Here is a 13,396-nt window from a genome sequence, read left to right on the forward strand (position 1 = left end):
GTATTATTCTGTGTAAGTTTAAAACCCCACTTATAACTAATTTCAAAGATTTTGAACACATTTTGAATTTCATTAATTTCAATGTCTTTTTTAAATTAAAGACAATGTTGGTTGACCGTTTCTCAATATATATACATATTTTTACATACTTAAATAGTTTTCAAATCTTGTAAAGAAATGGTTTTCCTTTTGATTAGCTCTTCTCAACAAGGAGAAAATTTTCTTATTTTGCTTTCTGCTGCAACAGACTTTTTTTCTTTTCTGCTACAATAGGCTTAAAAATCAACTCACCTACTTTTTTTTTTTTATTATTACCTGGAAAGAATATAGACTTGTAAATCCAAAGGGGAATTTACACACCATTTAGTCAAGAAAAACAAATGAAATCTCAGAATTTCTTTTTGACCTCTCCTTACATTCTTACCAAGAGCAAACATTGATCAGCCCATGCATGCTGCCCACACCCCTGATGTTCCCTAACTGGGGCAAAGACCAAATTCATGAAGAGGTGCCCTAATCTTACTTCTCGCAAGGAGTCTCTGTAGCATTCTTGCCTTGGGGCCAGGCTTCCTGCTGGCATTGCCCACACCTGAGGTTCTCACTTGGCTGAGAAAGCCTGAGCCATTGCTTCTATCTTAGTCCTGACTTCAGGTGGGTGAATGACTCTGAGGTCAGCATGGCAAGCATCAGGAGTCTAGAACTCTCTGTGATGATGGAAATGTTCTATACAATAGCCACTAACTACCTATCTGTGGCTATTGAGCACTTAAAATACGGTTAGTGTTACTAAAGAACTGAATTATAAATTTTATGTAATTGAACTAGTTGGAATGAAAATACATGCAGCTACTAGTTACCATATTAGAGAGAGCAGGTTTAAAGCTTTAAAGCAAGAAAAACCAAAGGAGGCTGTGAGCCCTGGGTGTCATGACCATGGGAACAAGCATCATTTTTCATCATTCCCAGGGACTCATCCTACCCTAAACTTAAGCAGACAGCAATTGTTCTGATCCAAAAATCCTCACACCCATCTTTCTTCTCCCCTCTAAGTCATACAACTGTCTACTCTTGTTCTGGGTTTCAAGGTCAGGGCTAAGGCAACAGCACGGTGTGTTTCTTTTTCTTCCTCTTATTTCTCTTTTTTTTTTTCTTTTGTTAATCCAAATTTCTCTAGCATGAGCTAGAGTTTGAGGTGTGGTTTGCATGCTCTCTGGTCCAACAAATTTGAGTGAGGAAAAGAGGTAATGAATTTGAAAATATGATCTCATACTTGGTGGGAGAGTCTCACTTCTTTTTCTTCTGCATTGAAAGTGGTTTGTTTAGTGAGCAATGGTTTTTAGACCTATTCAATGTGTCTGGAAACATCAACACTGTGGATATGAGTAATTTTGATAAGAAAACAAACTGAATGAGGGCACAAGAAAAAAAAGAAAGAAAACTCTAGCTTTTTGAAATGTTTGCATTCCTCAGAGCAAAGGAGCTCCTGGGATGTTGAGCAGTTTGAGTATATCATCATGGTGCCAGGCCACTGGGCAGTTTTCCACAAGGTGGGGCTCACAGAGGCTATTCTTGAATGTGGAAAACATTTTGAGGCAAGCTGCATACTTTCAGTCAGGGATGATAACATTTCTGCAGTGGACAGCCGCTACTTGGCTCTCTGCCCTCTACCAATCCCACCTTTTAAAATTCACCTCACCCCATTTGCTTCTTTGCTATCCCTGCCAAGTTTAAGAAGAAATCTAATACCTATGAGGGTAGTGCTACTTTGGAATAACACAGGAAAGTTTCCACAGACCCCATATTTGAAATAGCTGATACATACTGGAGGCTACAAGGGAAGGTAGGAGGGGAAGACACATCATATTGTCAGGACTCAGTCTCTATCCACGGAATACAGACCCAAGACTCCAGATCATGCATTAGGTTAGTCCGCTGAGGCTCTACACTCCTTGGGTCTCTTTCTCTCTCATGCATCTTTCCTTTCCCTTTGGAAATACAAGGAAGGGATTTGATAAAATCATTCACAATGAGGCATTGACATTGATGACTCATAAGACTCACTGTGCCTCTTTTATATGGTTGTGCATTCTGATCAGGAGCAAATGAGTAATTCTCTTGTGGGATTTCAGAAATTAGGGTAAAGAGGGAGGAAGACTGAATGGAGGGCAAAGACAGAAGGCTCTCTCTTTGCCAGCTTTGTCTATGTGACTCCCTTCATGGCTTAACCTATAAGAGAAAAGAGCAGGGCAGGGCATGGGACTTTCTCTCAACTTTAAAGAAACATAAAGGGAGGTGATTAGTGACAAACTCAATAAAAGGCTGTGAAGAGTCAGGAGAGCTGGACTTGAATCTTGACTCTGCAAACAACACATCCGTGATCTTGAACAAGTCACTTCGCCTCTGGGAGCCTCAGTTTCCTCATTTGCACAATGAGAGGACTGACTACAAAGCCTCTACATCTTCAGCCAAATAAAGAGTAATTAGTTTTATGGAAGTGGCTCCCGTGGCTGTAGGGGCTCACAAGCCTGAAATCTGGAGGGCAGCTGGAAATTCAGGAAAGAAGTTGATGCTGCAATCTTGAGCCTGAAATCTGCAGATGAGCTTTCTGTTTTGCAGTTCGGGGGCAGAATGGCTTCTTCCTCGGGAAATCTGTCTTTGCTCTTAAAGCCCTCAACTGATTGGAAGAGGCCCATCCATGTTGTGGAGAGTAATCTGCTTTCCTCCAAGTCTATTGATTTAAATGTCAATCACATCTGTAAAAATGTCTTCCAGCCATAGCTAGACTGGTATTTGACCAAACAACTGGGCACCGTATCCTAGTCAAGGCCCTAGAGAACACCACAGTTTATAGTTTGTATGGAGAGTGCTACCATCTGTCCTTACCTTTTGTTCTCTCTCCAGGCCTGCCCTCTCCAGTAAGGGCAATACATTCATAATGTCTTTTTTTTTTTAACAGCCATCAATGTGAAAATGTGTCAAAGTTTTTCTTGTTTTAACTTAAATTAGTCTGCCCTGGTGCACAGGCATTCAGAGCCTTCAAAGAACTCTGAAAAATGAGCCAGGCCTGATGGTTTCCTTTCATGGAAATCATGTTGCCTTTGCTCCGAGTTTGGCAAGAACCCCTTCCCGGACGCTCCTCCAGCTGTCTATTACGGAAGTCACCTGTTTTCCAGGGAACTTTCCTAGAAGTGTTCCACTCAACACAGGTCTCTTTGACACAGAGACTATGTAATATCAATGTTCACATTTTGACCAGGGTTTTCCAACTTCACTCTTGAGTGTCTCCTAACTCCCTGGGAACTAACTTTCTAGCTCAGTACTTTTCCTACATCTTTCATTCCTCTTAGTTCTAGAAGAGTGGTTCGTAGCCACTCTGGGGCTCACCATGTGGCTCAGAAATTCAGAGTTGATGAGGGAAAGCTCTCCACTCTTGCTTCAGCCAAATTTTGATCTGGTTTTATATATTAGCATCCCATATTAAAATCTTATGTCCTTTGAAATGTGGCTCTGTGTTTTAAAACAAAATTAAATCACTAGTTTTATGTGCTTTCACCATTCAGGTCTGTTGGCTTGGTCTATCTGCTTCAAGAAATTGAGGCAAAAGTAAAGAAAATGAATATTAGTTGAGGAACTAATATTGTGTTAGTATTCACCTATATTCTCACTGAATTTTCACAGTAACCTTTTGAGTTAGTTACTGTGATACCCATTTAGAGATAAAGCTCAACAAGATTAAGAAACTACCTGAGCTCATAAAACTGCTAAGCAGCAGGGACGCCTGGGTGGCTCAGTCTGTTAAGTGTCTGCCTTCAGCTCAGGTCATGATCCCAAGGTGCTGGGATCAAGTCCTGCATCGGGCTCCCTGCTCAGCGGGGAGCCTGCTTCTCCCTCTGCCTGCCACTCCCCCTGCTTGTGTGCTCTCTCTCTCTGACAGATAAATAAATAAAATCTTTAAAAAACAAAAACTGCTAAGTAGCAGAGCAGAGATTCAAACCCAGGTCTGTCCAAATCCCTTGCTCATCCCATTTCACTGTACTTTCTAACCCGTTCTGCAACAGAGGTCTCAGCGAACAAGTCACTCATATGTTCATTCATTCATTCATTCAAATACACATTCTAAAATTTACTTTATCTGCCTTTTATTTAGCAAAATAATTTATTGAGTGCCTACTATGTGTCAAACACTGTGCCACCTTGGACCTAGAAAGACAAATGAAACAGGATCCCAGCACCTTCTCCTGCTTCAGAGACTCTTGCAATAATAGAGTGCAGGGAACCCTTTGTACATTGATACCAGAAGAAAAGAATGCACAAGGGGAGCGAAACAGAGTCCCCCCTAAGTAAATTCTGCAGCCCGTGCACAGAGGAAGATCTCGAGTGTCAGCTTGACATCACCTCACCTTCCGGAGCAGAAGCACTAGAGCTAGCCAAAGCCAGAGGGATGGAGCCCAGTGTCTGGGTGTTCTGTTCAGGAACACGGATGGTATGCAGAGAGGGTCCCTCCCATACAGACGTGCTGCTTGGTACCTGACTCTGGCCACACCCCACGCACAACTGGGAAGCTTTTTTCTTGTCCCAAAGAGATTATTCACCTCCCCCCATGAATCTTTCCATGGAAAACAAGAAGCAGCACCATGGGTAAGGCCTATAGATCCCTACAGCAGAGCACACCCTAGGCAAGGGACAGAGGGAAGGTGGAAGGGGCTGCTTCCCCTCAACCTGGAAGATGTTACCTCCTGGCTAGGCCCCGGGTGTCACTGGTGCATAAAGCCAAGCCACAGCCCAATTTTCTGCCCTTCCTAAATATGCCCCTGGTTATTAATCATGATTTCTTAGGTTTATAAACAAACAGTATTTGCCAACCCCTTCCCCATCTTTTTTCTCAGCGATCACAAAGGCCTCATCAAACACACTGTGTTTTACCCATTTTATAAAGAGGAAGCAGACAGTGAGTGGCATTGCCCAGGGGTACACAGAAAGGCTGGGCAAGACTGCGGTTTGAAGCTCGGCATTCTGACACCACGTCCAGCGGGCTCACAGTTAGACCACAGCACTAGGCCACAGCGGGAGCCACGAGGAGCCTACACTTGGCTTCCTAACTGCCATCTCTCTTGACATTTGTGGCTGTTTGGCAGATGCAACAAATGTTTTAGGTTCTCTACACAACGACCTAGTCTAAAATGCAGGTGACCAAGGAGAGGCCATGCAACGTCGACTCTCACATTAACCTACACATATGCACCTTTTCCTTCCAAGAATTTTGGTCCCAAGGAGTGGCTGAGAAAACTGCAGGTTTGGGATACATCTAAACAAATTTTCTGGGGAAACATGTGGGTGCAGCCCTGGGTCTGGGGAAAATGTGCAAATATGAGTGCAATGTCAAGGAGCCTAGGAGATAAGAACCTGGAGAAGTGAATGAAAAGAGGCCCAGTGATTCTGACCTTGGCAAAGGCAGATCATCTGAGCAGCAAAATGGACCTGTTCTCTCTGTTTGAGGGTTGGCAAGGAAGTGAGCCAGGTATTGCTTTTTAGATTAGCTCTGTGACAGGACTTTATACACTGCACGGTGTTAAGGAAATGATCCGAAACCAGACAGACCTGGGTTTGAATCTCAGCTTTTTAAATTATTTAAAATAATTTTAAAATTATTTATTTATTTATTTATTTATTTATTTATTTATTTATTTATTTATTTTAGAGAAAGAGGAGAGAGAGAGAGCATGAGTAGGGAGAGGGGGGCAGAGGCAGAGGGAGAAGCAGACTCCCCACTGAGCAGGGAGCCCAATGTGGGGCTCGATTCTAGGACCCTGGGATCATGGGATCATGACCTGAGCCAAAGGCAGATGCTTAACTTACCGAGCCACTGAGGCGCCCCTGAAACTGAGCTTTTGCATTTTCTGGCAATGTGGCCTTGGCAAAGTAAGCAATCTCTCAAGCCTCCCTTTCTTCATCTGCGAAATGGCAAGAAAACAGATTCTCCCCTAGATGCTCCAGGAGGGGCAGCTCTGCTGACGCCATGATTTTAACCCAGTGAGACTCCTTTCACACTTCGGACCTCCACTTCAGATGTTACATTTGTGTTGTTTAAAGCACTAAGTTTCTGGTAACCTGTTACAGCAGCTGTAGGAAATTAATACAGATTTCAGTAAAGCAAAAAACAAAAAAACAAAACACACAAACAAACAAACAAAAACATCTCTTGGATCTGTTGAGAGATGAACATAAGTGCCTAACGTGCTGAGGACATCAGTGTTTAATAAATGAGAGCTTTCGTCATCGTTTTGTTATTTTGGAAGACGGGGGTGACTTCCTAAGTTATTATGCACCACTGATCCCAGAGGCCTGAAGGAGAGGAGAATGCACCGGGCAAACAGAAAAATCTAGTGATCAGCAACTGGAGCAGGTCTTGCCCATCACTATATGTCTGCTCTTCCATAAATCAGCCCGCAGTCAGGCTGCCTCCCTGGCACTTCCTACCGCATGCCTGGCTAGATTTCTTCCCTTCACTCTTCTTTTTGCTCAAAGCAACCCCTCATCTGCCTCCTCCTTTTCTCCCCCTCTTGTCTGCAGGGTTCCCCCGATCCTGATGGGCAACCTTCTCACTGAGTACTCAGTTGTCTCTTCCCCACTTTATAAAACTGTGTGGCCAGTCGTCTTTGGAAAAGTGTGTTTAGGGGGTTGATGAGTCACCCGGGACTAAATCCCATGTTCAGAGTCCCTTCAGCTCCTTTCTGGCCCAATAAAGCCCCTCTTTGGTGGCCTGCCCACCCTCTGCCTTAAATCCCTAGTCCTATCCCCCCCTTTATTTGACCACATATGGTCACTTTTGCTTGAATCCATGTTGCTGTAATCACACTTTAAATTCCTTAAAAGAACAAAGTGCTTTCTTTCTGTTCTTTAAACCTAACTAATGAACACAAGTAGGCTGCTACCCAGCAAATGAGTGCATAATCCATACTGGTGGAAATGGCACTGCCCTTGGCATCTCCAAATTTTTGCCCTTTACTCTCTATACTTACGTTGTCTGAACTTTCGCCTTTCACTGTCTATTTATTTTTGTCTCTAGATGGTAACTCAACTGGTCAGGAGCAATGTCTGCGCATACCAGTCATGAACTTTACAATGTGGCTGGTCCGGTCACAGGAGTAAAGATCTCCCTCAGTGGAGTTTGTGCATTAACTCCTTCAGGGCCCTCGGGCTCCACTCAGTCTGGTGTGTGACAATTACTGGAACAATTGCAGGAAAGAATGAATGTCACTTCTTTTTTTTTTTAATTTTATTATGTTATTTTAGTCACCATACAATACAGCATTGGATTTTGATGTGGTGATCCACGATCCACTGTTTTCGTATAACACCCAGTGCTCCATGCAGTATGTGCCCTCCTTAATACCCATCACCAGGCTAACCAGTCTCCCCTCCCCACTCCCCTCTAAAACCCTGTTTGTTTCTCAGAGTCCATGGTCCCTCATGGTTCATCTCTCCCTCCAATTCCCGCCCCTCATTTTTCCCTTCCTTCTCCTAATGTCCTCCATGCTATTCCTTATGTTCCACAAATAAGAGAAACCATATGATAATTGACTTTCTCTGCTTGACTTATTTCACTTAGCATAATCTCCTCCAGTCCCATCCATGTTGATGTAAAAGTTGGGTATTCATCCTTTCTGATGGCTGAGTAATATTCCATTGTATATATGGACCACATCTTCTTTATCCATTCATCTGTTGAAGGGCATCTCGGCTCTTTCCACAGTTTGGCTATTGCGGACATTGCTGCTATGAACATTGGGGTGCATATGGCCCTTCTTTTCACTACATCTGTGTCTTTGGGGTAAATACCCAAGAGTGCAATTGCTGGGTCATAGGGTAGCTCTATTTTTAATTTTTTGAGGCACCTCCACACTGTTTTCCAAAGTGGCTATGCCAACTTGCATTCCCACCAACAGTGTAAGAGGGTTCCCCTTTCTCCACAACCTCTCCAACATTTGTTGTTTCTTTCCCTGTCCATTTTGGCCATTCTAACTGGTGTAAGGTGGTATCTCATTGTGGTTTTGATTTGGATTTCCCTGATGGCTAATGATGATGAACATTTTTTCATGTGTCTGTTAGCCACTTGTATGTCTTCTTCAGAGAAGTGTCTTCATATCTTCTGCCCACTTTTTGACTTCATTATTTGTTTTTTGGGTGTTGAGTTTGAGAAGTTCTTTGTAGATCTTGGATACCAGCCCTTTATCTGTAGTGTCATTTGCAAATATCTTCTCCCATTCTGTGGGTGCCTCTTTGTTTTATTGACTGTTTCCTTTGCTGTGCAGAAGCTTTTTAGCTTGATGAAGTCCCAAAAGTTCATTTTTACTTTTGTTTCACTAGCTTTTGGAGATGTACCTTGAAAGAAGTTGCTGTGGGCGATGTCAAAGAAGTTACTGCCTATGTTCTCCTCTAGGATTTTGATGGATTCCTGTCTCACATTGAGGTCTTTCATCCACTTTGAGTTTATCTTTGTGAATGGTGTTAGAGAATGGTCGAGTTTCTTTCTTCTGCATGTGGCTGTCCAATTTTCCCAGCACCATTTATTGAAGAGACTGTCTTTTTTCCATTGCATGTTTTTTCCTGCTTTGTCAAAGATTATTTGACCATAGAGTTGAGGGTCCATATCTGGGTTCTCTATTCTGTTCCATTGGTCTATATGTCTGTTTTTGTGCCAGTACCATGCTGTCTCGGTGATCACAGCTTTGTAATATAGCTTGAAATCGGGCAACGTGATGCCCCCAGCTTTGTTTTTCTTTTTCAACATTTCCTTGGTGATTTGGGGTCTTTTCTGATTCCATACAAATTTTAGGATTGTTTGTTCCAACACTTTGAAAAATGTCTTGGAATTTTGATTGGGATGGCATTGAAGGTATAGATTGCTCTGGGTAGCATAGACATTTTAACAATGCTTATTCTTCCGACCCATGAGCATGGAATATTTTTCCATCTTTTTGTGTCTTCTTCAATTTCTTTCATGAGTGTTCTGTAGTTCCTAGAGTATAGATCCTTTACCTCTTTGGTTAGGTTTATTCCGAGGTATCTTATGGGTTTTGGTGCTATTGTAAATGGAATCGTTTCTCTAATTTCTCTTTCTACAGTTGCGTTGTTAGTGTATAAGAAAGCAACTGATTTCTGTGCATTGATTTTGTATCCTGCCACATTACTGAATTGCTGTATGAGTTCTAGTAATTTGGGGGTGGAATCTTTTGGGTTTTCCACATAAAGTATCATGTCATCTGCGAAAAGAGAGAGTTTGACTTCTTCTTTCCCAATTTGAATACCTTTTAGTTCTTTTTGTTGTCTGATTGCTGTTGCTAGGACTTCTAATACTATGTTGAACAATAGCGGCGAGAGTGGGCATCCTTGACGTGTTCCTGATCTTAAGGGAAAGGCTCTCAGCTTTTCCCCATTGAGGATGATATTTGCTGTGGGTTTTTCGCAGATGGGTTTTATGAACTTGAGGAATGTTCCCTCTATACCTATACTCTGAAGAGTTTTAATCAGGAAAGGATGTTGTATTTTGTCAAATGCTTTTTCTGCATCAATTGAGAGGACCATATGGTTCTTCTCCCTCCTCTTATTAATGTGTTCTATCACATTGATTGATTTGCGAATGTTGAACTACCCTTGCATCCCGGGGATAAACCCCACTTGGTCGTGGTGGATGATCCTTTTAATGTATTGTTGGATCCTATTAGCTAGGATTTTGTTGAGGATTTTGGAATCCATATTCATCAGGGATATCGGTCTGAAATTCTCCTTTTTGATGGGGTCTTTGCCTGGTTGGGGGATTAAGGTAATGCTGGCCTCATAGAATGAGTTTGGAAGTTTTCCTTCTGTTTCTGTTTTTTGAAACAGCTTCAGGAGGATAGGTATTATTTCTTTGAATGTTTGGTAGAATTCCCCAGGGAATCCATCAGGCCCTGGACTCTTGTTATTTGGGAGGTTTTTGATCACTGCTTCAATCTCGTTACTGGTTATTGGCCTATTCAGGTTGTCAATTTCTTCCTGTTTCAGTCTTGGCAGCTTATAGGTTTCCAGGAAGGCCTCCATTTCATCCAGATTGCTCAGTTTATTGGCATATAGTTATTGATAATAATTTCTAATAATTGTTTCTATTTCCTTGGTGTTAGTCGTGATCTCTCCCTTTTCATTCATAATTTTATTAATTTGGGTCCTTTCTCTTTTCTTTTGGATAAGTCTGGCCGGTGGTTTACCGATCTTATTCTTTCAAAGAACCAACTTCTAGTTTCGTTGATCTGATCTACTGTGTTTCTGGTTTCTAATTCATTGATTTCTGCTCTAATTTTAATTATTTCTCTTCTAATGCGTGGCTTAGGCATTGTTTGTTGCTTTTTCTCTAGTTCTTTAAGGTGTAGAGTTCGTTGGTGAATTCGGGATTTTTCTATTTTTTTGAGTGAGGCTTGGATGGCTATGTATTTCCCCCTTAGGACCGCCTTTGCAGTATCCCATAGGTTTTGGACCGATGTGTTTTCATTCTCATTGATTTCCATGAATTGTTTAAGTTCTTCTTTGATTTCCTTGTTGACCCAAACATTCTTGAAACATTCTTGAAACATTCTTTAGCTTCCAAGTGTTTGAATTTCTGCCAAATTTTTTTCTTGTGATTGAGTTCCAGTTTTAAAGCATTGTGATCTGAGAATATGCAGGGAATAATCTCAATCTTTTGGTATCAGTTGAGACCTGATTTGTGACCCAGTATGTGGTCTATTCTGGAGAAAGTTCCATGTGCGCTCGAGAAGAAGGAGTATTCTGTTGTTTTAGGGTGGAATGTTCTGTAAATATCTATGAGGTCCATCTGGTCCAATGTATCATTCAAAGCTCTTGTTTCCTTGTTGATTTTCTGCTTAGATGATCTGTCCATTGCTGAGAGTGGAGTATTGAGGTCTCCTACAATTAACGTATTGTTATCAATATGACTCTTTATTTTGGTTCACAGTTGGCTTATGTAGATGGCTGCTCCCATGTTGGGGGCATAGATATTTACAATTATTAGATCTTCTTGTTGGATAGACCCAAGAATGATATAGTGTCCTTCTGTGTCTCTTATTACAGACTTTAGTTTAAAATCTAATTTGTCTGACATAAGAATTGCTACCCCAGCTTTCTTTTGAGGTCCCCTGGCATGGAAGATGGATCTCCATCCCTTCACTTTCAGTCTGGATGTATCTTTAGGTTCAAAATGAGTCTCTTGTAGGAGCATATGGATGGGCCCTGTCTTTTTATCCAATCTGCAACCCTGTGCCGTTTTATGGGAGCATTTAGGCCATTCATGTTGAGACTGGTTATTAAAAGATATGAATTAATTGTCATCATGTTGCCTGTGAAGATGTTGTTTTTATAGATTGTCCCTGTAAATTTCTGTTGTATATCACTCTTGGGGTCTTTCTCCTTTTATAGAACCCCACTTAATATTTCTTGCAGGGCCAGCTTAGTGGTCACATATTCTTTCAGTTTCTGCCGGTTGTGGAAGCTCTGCATCTCTCCATCCATTCTAAATGAAAGCCTTACCGGATAAAGTATTCTTGGCTGCATGTTCTTCTCATTTAGTACCCTGAATATGTCTTGCCAGGCCTTTCTGGCTTGCCAGGTCTCTGTGGATAGGTCTGACATTATTCTGATGTTCCTCCCTCTGTATGTAAGGAATCTCTTCCCCCTAACTGCCCTTAAGATGGTTTCCTTGGTTCTAAGATTTGCAAGTTTTACTATTACATGCCGGGGTGTTGGCCTGTTTTCCTTGATCTTGGGAGGGGTCCTCTCTGCCTCTAGGACGCGAATGTTTGTTTCATTCCCCAGATTAGGGAAGTTCTCAGCTACGATTTGCTCAAATACATCTTCTAGTCCTCTTTCTCTCTCCACTCCCTCCAGGATTCCAATTATTCTGACACTGGAACACTTCATGGTGTCACATATTTCTCTGATTCTGTTTGCATGGATTCTGAGTTGTTTTTCCCTGGCCTCCTCTTTTCCCTTTTTATCTATTATATGGTCTTCCAAGTCGCTTATTCGCTCTTCTGCCTCAGTTACCCTAGCTGTAGATTATCTAGATTGGATTGGATCTCATTGATAGCATTTTTAAGTTCTGCCAATTCACCTTTCATTTCTGCCCTTAGAGACTCTATGTTGCCATTCATTGATTTCTCCATTCTAGCCATTGTCTTCACAATTGCTAGGCTGAATTCCATCTATGACATCTTGGTTATATCTGCATCCATTTGTAAATCTGCAGCATAAGTCATAATCTCTGAGTCTTTTCTATTTTGGGGGCTCCTCCTCCTAGTCATTCTGTTGATGGGTGTTTGAGGGAATGTATAGAGTCCAAATTATTGACCAGAACCCAAGCAAGATGCACCTGTTTTCTTGGGACCTTAGGGTTGCTGGCCTCTTGTTTTCCCAGCCTGTCTTCTGCAGGAGGGGCCTGCCGCGCTGTTACTCAGGCAACCCTGTTTGGGCGGAGTTGCCCTGCGCCCCTGTGGCAGGCGATGGGCTCAGCGGGAATCAGTTTTAGGGGCTTTTGTTCTCTGGCGCCTTTCCCTGGCGGCTTTCCGTGTCTCTTCCACGAGTCAGAGCAGAAGAGTCCGTTTCCAACCCTCTGCCTCAGAGCAGAGAGACCGCAGTCTGTTCTTCAGTGAGCTCTCCAGGCCACACCGTCTCCGTTTCTGTCCGTGCTGCTATAAACTGCAGCGGCCTGGGTTGTGCGCCCCTCCGCAGCGCTCCCAGTCCTGCCTCCAGGTCAGGGCACGTCTCTGCCCTTTGTGCTTCTAAAATCGCCAGCCGCCCCCAGTTCACGCACGCGCGACCCCACCGCTCCGGGTTTCCACCCCGGGGCTGCCCTAAAGTCCTTTCCCCACCGCTACTGGTCTGCGAGCCTGTGCCCCGTCTGCAGCGTGCAAGGCTGTCACTCACCGAGGTGTAGGATCCCCACAGCCAGGCACCCTCCCACTGCCGTTTATCCTCCGATATCTGCCCGCAGAATCACGGCTCTCCGATTCGTACCTCAAAACCAACCGCCTGCGATATTCTGTTTGTAGAGATCCAGATCTTCTTACATCTCAGGCTGGTTTTGTGGGTGCTCAGAGTGGTCTGGCAGATATCCAGCTCAATTCCGGGGACCAGTTGAAGTAGGGTCCCCTACTCCTCCGCCATCTTTCCCCCTTCTGAATGTCACTTCTAAGCAGAAACTACACAGAAAGATCTTGTAACAATGGCCCGGTTTCTTCTATTCACTCAGCAAACACTGATGGAGGACCCCTGATGCACCCAATTCTGGGCCCAAAACACTTATGGATTTTAACTCCTTCAATTCCCACAGCTGTCCAGGCAAATGAGTAAGGGGAAATAGAGAAGT

General features: G+C 42.9%; 1 protein-coding gene across 1 annotated transcript in view; it reads left to right on the forward strand.

Annotated features, from left to right (window-relative positions):
• UPK1B (uroplakin 1B) overlaps positions 1-13,396 on the forward strand; it is a 33,459-nt gene that overhangs the window by 1,038 nt on the left and 19,025 nt on the right. The window lies entirely within an intron of this gene.

Source organism: Mirounga angustirostris, unplaced genomic scaffold (assembly GCF_029215605.1).
Source record: "Mirounga angustirostris isolate CCGP_5_RB_7025 unplaced genomic scaffold, mMirAng1.0.hap1 SCAF_1, whole genome shotgun sequence".
NCBI lineage: Eukaryota > Metazoa > Chordata > Mammalia > Carnivora > Phocidae > Mirounga > Mirounga angustirostris.